General features: G+C 34.6%; 1 protein-coding gene across 5 annotated transcripts in view; it reads right to left on the bottom strand.

Moving 5' to 3' along the window:
• Positions 1-660, bottom strand: part of LOC111405438 (glycine-rich RNA-binding protein RZ1C-like) — an 8,112-nt gene extending 7,452 nt beyond the window's left edge. For 2 of the 5 annotated variants that reach the window (XM_023034318.1, XM_023034322.1), the window contains exon 1: positions 492-580. The gene's annotated coding sequence lies outside the window, so the exon portion shown is untranslated. Of the gene's footprint in view, positions 1-491 lie in introns of all 5 variants that reach the window. The other 3 variants (XM_023034319.1, XM_023034320.1, XM_023034321.1) reach the window with 3 other exon arrangements.
• Between the last annotated feature and the right edge of the window lie 6,394 nt (positions 661-7,054).

The following is a 7,054-nucleotide window of genomic DNA, read 5'->3' as shown; positions in this document are numbered from 1 at the left end:
GTCCTCGAGATATTGTAGTCCTCGAGATACCTCGAGGACACTTTTACATTCCGTCAATGTCCTCGAGAATAGTCCTCGAGACATACACCACCAACATACCCCCTAAGACCTGGGTACCTAACTAACAAACATAAACACCCAAGGATTCTACATCAACCCTAACACCACTTGTCAAACAATTCCATTACAAGTAGGACATTCTTTATAATAGAAATTCCCTTGGATAAAAACATCCAACCAACACAATCCTACTAGGAGTACACTACCTACTCCTATAAAAGCAGAACCTTGGGCCATTATTCAGGTACGTTTTTCTCATTGTTCTTCAGCACATAGCCTCACGCATATATTTCCTTTTCTGACTTAAGCATCGGAGGGGCGACGAGAACACACCTCGTTGCCTTTGTTTCAGGTATCGGAAGATCACGTTCGTGCTCCTCACCAGTCATCAAGCTCGGAAAATCAGCAGGTACGATTTTTGGTAGCATCACCTGGAATTTTATATACTGTGTTGTGCGTGAAAGAGAGAGAATTAGGGCTACTGTGTGCAACTGCACGGTATACCGAAAGCTGAATATGAGATTTGTGAAGATTTCACTCGGGGTTGGGTAAGTTTATAAAAGTTATTTTAAGAGGTTTATTCATCTGGGTTTATTAAAGATTTTTGAAATTTTAAAAAGTTTATGTTTATTTAATTGAGAAAAAATGGATGAATAATCTTGTATTTCGCAACTATAACTGCTGTTAGGTAGATTGCTTAAAAATTTAGAAGGATAAATGAAGATATACATTGAATGGATTGTTGATGAACTAACGATGCTCATTTCTATTTTCATACTTATTAAGGTTGTAACCAAGGGGTAAATTGAGAAGAACAAGTGCACATTTATTATCACAAAGTACCTATTGAATTACAATGGTGAATGGTCCATTAGGCCCAATGGTGAAAGAGGAAATTGGTCTATTCAAGATTGAATTAATTTTGTGATAATAATCCATAATTAGTAATACTTTGGTCTAAAATGTTCCTACCTTTAAAAATTATTTGTAAATAACATCCTTACCTTTCAAAAGTATTTGCGTATAAGGTCCCCACTTTTTAAACAAATCTTCAAAAACCTTCCCTATTTTCTTCTATGTGCAGCCTGTTTATATACAACAACATAAACTCCCTAAATATACTAATTCAATCACAGCATCTCAAACACAATTTAAAAAACAATTCGGCACCAATTAAGCAAAATCTCAACAAAAAAATTACCAACAAATATAATGTTGCAATTCAGATGCAACTATTCATTTCAAAAGTGCTACATATCCACTGTGCTCCACCACATGTTCTGACTGTGCTAAATTATATCCAGTAGTTCAGAGACATCAAAAACAGGTTGTTAAGTTGCTACATTATATCCACTAAAGGAACAAAAACAAAAGAAAAAAAGAAATGAACCGGAGAACCTGGCCAACGGAAGAATCCTAATTAGGTTTTGGAGTTGGTGTCCCTTTGCAGACTTTCCTATTATGTCCCAGTTCACCACATTTCGTACATGTCATTATCAGCTCTGATCTTTTTCGTTGACCTGCTGGTGTTCATAAAGTTGTCTGTGAAGTATTGACATTACGTTTCGACTTTCTAGACCTATTCGACTAACTTGAAGAAGTCACCTCATTTGCCTTTTCTCTTCTATTTTTCTTTGGGCTCCTAGCCCTCTTTGTGTACACTGGTAAGTCGAGAAGGTTTAGGCATGAATTCGGACCTGTAACGGGGAAATTGAGGGTGTATATATCGTGATATATGCAACGACAATGCATATGATTGCACTGGGGTTACGACATATATCTTCACATATGGATGTCCATCTCTGTTCATTAGCACTCCGTTCATATCATCTTCACTCTCCAATCTTGCCAACCCCTTCCCAAAACTTAATTTTTGATTCTTATAGTAAAATTCCAATACACTTTCGTCACAAGTTTCATGTGAGAATTTACTCAAATTCTCTCAGGTGCAACATTTACCGCGAAAGAAGTTGACGAAAAGCACAAATTCTTCTTCATACGTCACATTGTTTGGCTTATCATATCCAAAACCCTGAGTCCAACAAGAAGAATAAAAATTAAACCAAAAATACGGAAAACTTATAAAAGTTAAACCCTGGTGACTATGCCAATATTGATACACCCGACGCATTTATTCCTAAAAAATGGATGAATAATCTTGTATTTCGCAACTATAACTGCTGTTAGGTAGATTGCTTAAAAATTTAGAAGGATAAATGAAGATATACATTGAATGGATTGTTGATGAACTAACGATGCTCATTTCTATTTTCATACTTATTAAGGTTGTAACCAAGGGGTAAATTGAGAAGAACAAGTGCACATTTATTATCACAAAGTACCTATTGAATTACAATGGTGAATGGTCCATTAGGCCCAATGGTGAAAGAGGAAATTGGTCTATTCAAGATTGAATTAATTTTGTGATAATAATCCATAATTAGTAATACTTTGGTCTAAAATGTTCCTACCTTTAAAAATTATTTGTAAATAACATCCTTACCTTTCAAAAGTATTTGCGTATAAGGTCCCCACTTTTTAAACAAATCTTCAAAAACCTTCCCTATTTTCTTCTATGTGCAGCCTGTTTATATACAACAACATAAACTCCCTAAATATACTAATTCAATCACAGCATCTCAAACACAATTTAAAAAACAATTCGGCACCAATTAAGCAAAATCTCAACAAAAAAATTACCAACAAATATAATGTTGCAATTCAGATGCAACTATTCATTTCAAAAGTGCTACATATCCACTGTGCTCCACCACATGTTCTGACTGTGCTAAATTATATCCAGTAGTTCAGAGACATCAAAAACAGGTTGTTAAGTTGCTACATTATATCCACTAAAGGAACAAAAACAAAAGAAAAAAAGAAATGAACCGGAGAACCTGGCCAACGGAAGAATCCTAATTAGGTTTTGGAGTTGGTGTCCCTTTGCAGACTTTCCTATTATGTCCCAGTTCACCACATTTCGTACATGTCATTATCAGCTCTGATCTTTTTCGTTGACCTGCTGGTGTTCATAAAGTTGTCTGTGAAGTATTGACATTACGTTTCGACTTTCTAGACCTATTCGACTAACTTGAAGAAGTCACCTCATTTGCCTTTTCTCTTCTATTTTTCTTTGGGCTCCTAGCCCTCTTTGTGTACACTGGTAAGTCGAGAAGGTTTAGGCATGAATTCGGACCTGTAACGGGGAAATTGAGGGTGTATATATCGTGATATATGCAACGACAATGCATATGATTGCACTGGGGTTACGACATATATCTTCACATATGGATGTCCATCTCTGTTCATTAGCACTCCGTTCATATCATCTTCACTCTCCAATCTTGCCAACCCCTTCCCAAAACTTAATTTTTGATTCTTATAGTAAAATTCCAATACACTTTCGTCACAAGTTTCATGTGAGAATTTACTCAAATTCTCTCAGGTGCAACATTTACCGCGAAAGAAGTTGACGAAAAGCACAAATTCTTCTTCATACGTCACATTGTTTGGCTTATCATAAAATTGGCCTCCATAATGTACTTCAACAGTGAAATATTGAGAATTAACATCCGTGTTCAATAATATAAAGTTCACAAAAAAAACAAGCAATAAATTGGGGAATTTTAGGCTTTGATTCGAAATGCCAAAGTGAAATATGCCTAGCGACACTAAAATGGACATAAACTGGGGGATTGGACACTAAAATTATGAGAATGCACAGTGGATTTGGATGAATTCAACTATAAATTTAGGGAATCAACACTACACCATAAATGGGTTGCTCGTCTTAGGGATTTTCTCAAAAAATGGAATAAACACGTTGCTCCTTGAAGGTTTGCATAACAACGATAAACAACATCAAAACTTGACACAAATTCTCAATTGTGCAAAGCACCAAAATACGAAAATGGAAAGAAAAATACCTAACTCGTAATGCAAAGAAGAAGTTGTTCTACCACCCCCGGAACTCTACACAGCGCTTTTCGAAACAAGAAGTATCTCTTACGTCCGCTCTTCCAAAAATTCTTATTGCGTTGTTTCACTTTGCGCCCACAAGATGAGACGAGAGCATATGACAATAGAAGGGAGGAAAGCTCGTACAAATGGAAGAATGGAAGAAAATTTGGATTATTTTGAACAAGAAACCGCAATGGAACCTTCCCATGTAAGAGGAAATGAAATGGTGTAAATAGATTGAGAATAGTTTACCCTTGGTGTTTGAAAAAGAAAATCGTATTTTTGTATTCAATTAATGGAACAAGTGACGGTCAGTATATGGAAGGATGATTTCCGCAATGAAAGGTGGAAAATAAAGGCAAAAATGCCAACAAATGAAAGGTATGAATGTTTTCCACAATGATCGTGAAATGTAAAGACGTTTTGTGCTAATTATCCAAAAAATATATAATCAAACTAAACTAACTAAATATTGGACATACATCACTGTCATATTGAAATGATTATTGATAATGAATTAATATTCAAAACACTTTTGTATCATATATTGTCCATCAATATGGAACTATCACCTCTATTGATTTTTTAGAAATGAATGAGTTTTAAACAATAAAATTTACTGGAAATTAACTCACAACTTTTTCACCGAATTTACATACCTATCTAAAGACAGCCAGCGCAAGAACTGGAAAATCTATGCTTACGCTAAATCTTAGCATAATAATTCTTCGAGAAAATTACATTTGCATATGTTTTTTAATTATTCATTTCAATAATCAAGTTCTAGGTGTACTTCACCCCACTTTATTCCACATCCCCCCCCATATCTTAGAACTCTCTCTCTCTCGTAGAACTCCACTGTAACTTAGTCATATATATAATCTCTCTCTAGCAAAACTCTGTCGTCGACTATCAACATGCTACTGCTTCGCTATTGACACTTGATATTGCTTCTCACCGTAACTCCACCCGACGAAATTTCCTCTCCATTATCATGAACACCACTATCATGATATGAAATTTCATTTTGTTCACATCTAAAATTTTACATTAGAAAGAGAAATTTCGAAAGTGGCATCGTTTACTAGTTTTATTGTAAATAGGCGGCGATATGGTTCTATATTATTCCAAATCAATTAGTCTTTTCGAATTTTGTTACAATAGTAGATTTGGGGTTGTAAATATGAGGTGCTATGAGGTGGCATTGCCCATTTTTCACTGATATTGTGGAGAGACTTGGAGGAGTGCGATGGAGGTGGGAAAAAAGAAGAGCGATGGAGAGGGGAGGCTAGGGAATTATGTGAGGGCGAGGGGCCTAAAGGGAGGTGGTAAACTTCGATGGTATAGCAGGTGGGTGTTTTTGGCATGAAATTTTAACTTTATGCTCATAGATCCCAAGAAATTACTTGTGGCAATGGTGGATGAAGAAGCTCAGATGACTATGGGTGGAGGTGGTGGGGGGAGTAAGTCGAGAAGATGCCTGTCTATGTTTGTCGTTTTATGGTGGGGATATCGTGGTAGAGTGAGATGAATAATGATTGTGACATGTTAATTAGATAACTTGTGATCTATAATTTTGTTACCGTGATTCAGAAATTGTGTCTTATAACTTTAACTTTGTGTGATTCGTGATTATTATGTGATTGTATAACAAATTGTGTATTATTGTGACCTTAATTTGTTTAGTTAATTAATATGTCATGAAGTTTTATCACAGGTCACAAAAATGTGATCACCTGATTTTGAAATTTTTTCATGAGTTTCTTTTTTTCATTTTTTTTTCTTTTTTGAAAGTGTATTTTGAAATATTTGTAGTTTTTTATTTTTCTCTAATTCTTTTAGTTCAATAAAGCCCATGTTTGGTTTTTGATTTAAATCAAATTTTAATTTAAGTCAAAATTAAAAAAACAATATTAACCACACAATTTATGAGTTTCACAATTTTTCAACCACACATTTAAATTTTTTTTATAAAAATCTATTAAAAATATAATTTTTGCCCCCATTTGTTTCCTACTATTTGCCCATTAAAATAAAAAATATGACCGTTATCCATCATCTCAAATCATCATATTTGACTTTCTATCTCTTGTATAGTATCCGTAACGGCTATAATTTTTATTCTTATTTTTACATTAATGTGTATTAAATGAGGTCTTAATCCCCATCAAACGGGCAAGCTGTAACCCATAATTTAAGTTTTTATTTGGGTAAGATCTCTAAGGGTTCGTTTGATTGCAAAGATGAAATTGAATTGAATTGAAAACGAATTCTATGGAATTGAATTGCTTAGAAATTATTTTCCTGAGAATTGTAAATTATTGTATTTGATAGATATAATTTTTCACGTAAAAAATGTTGAAATAAAAGTGTTTTTTAATGTTCTGATGAGTGCTCTACACTCGTAATATTTATGCCACGTAATTTGTTATTTTTCTACTCTTGAGAGTGTTTTAGAGATTTTTATTGTGTATTTTGATGTTGCGATGTAGGTTGATGAAATTGAAATAAATAAGCAAAAGTTGGTGAAATTTGAGAAAATTGCCAAATTGTAAGAGATACAAAGTTCGGAGACTAAAGCGTAATTATTGAAAAGTTGTGTTGAACCTTGCAATGAAGATCCGAGCATGGTAGGAGTCAATTGGATGGAAAAAGATGTCAAAGAGATCAAATTTAGTCAAAATATGATCACAAATCAATTTCCAACCGAAAAGTTGTGCTCCGAAATTTCAGCCTCACAATGAGACTCATTTTTGACATAGCAAACGATCGAAGCAGAGAATAATATCTAAAGAAAAGTTGTACCCCTTTGAGTTAGCTTTCCAACAAGCTTTGAATCACCTCAATTGGACATCGGACGAGAAAGTTATGCTAAAAACACTGAAAGACGCGCAGAAGGAATTTTCTACCCGAACCAGGTGCCGTGGTGCCCAAGATACTGAAAACAACAGAACAGGCTGCGCCACAGCGCCCATATTTGGCGCCGAGGCGCCGGATATGCGGAAAACAAGATTTTATATTTTTTGGAATTTTT

The sequence above is a fragment of the Olea europaea genome, chromosome 12 (assembly GCF_002742605.1).
Source record: "Olea europaea var. sylvestris chromosome 12, O_europaea_v1, whole genome shotgun sequence".
Taxonomy (NCBI): domain Eukaryota; kingdom Viridiplantae; phylum Streptophyta; class Magnoliopsida; order Lamiales; family Oleaceae; genus Olea; species Olea europaea.
Note: the sequence above shows the minus strand (reverse complement) of the source record. Positions and strands in the feature narration are given on the sequence as shown.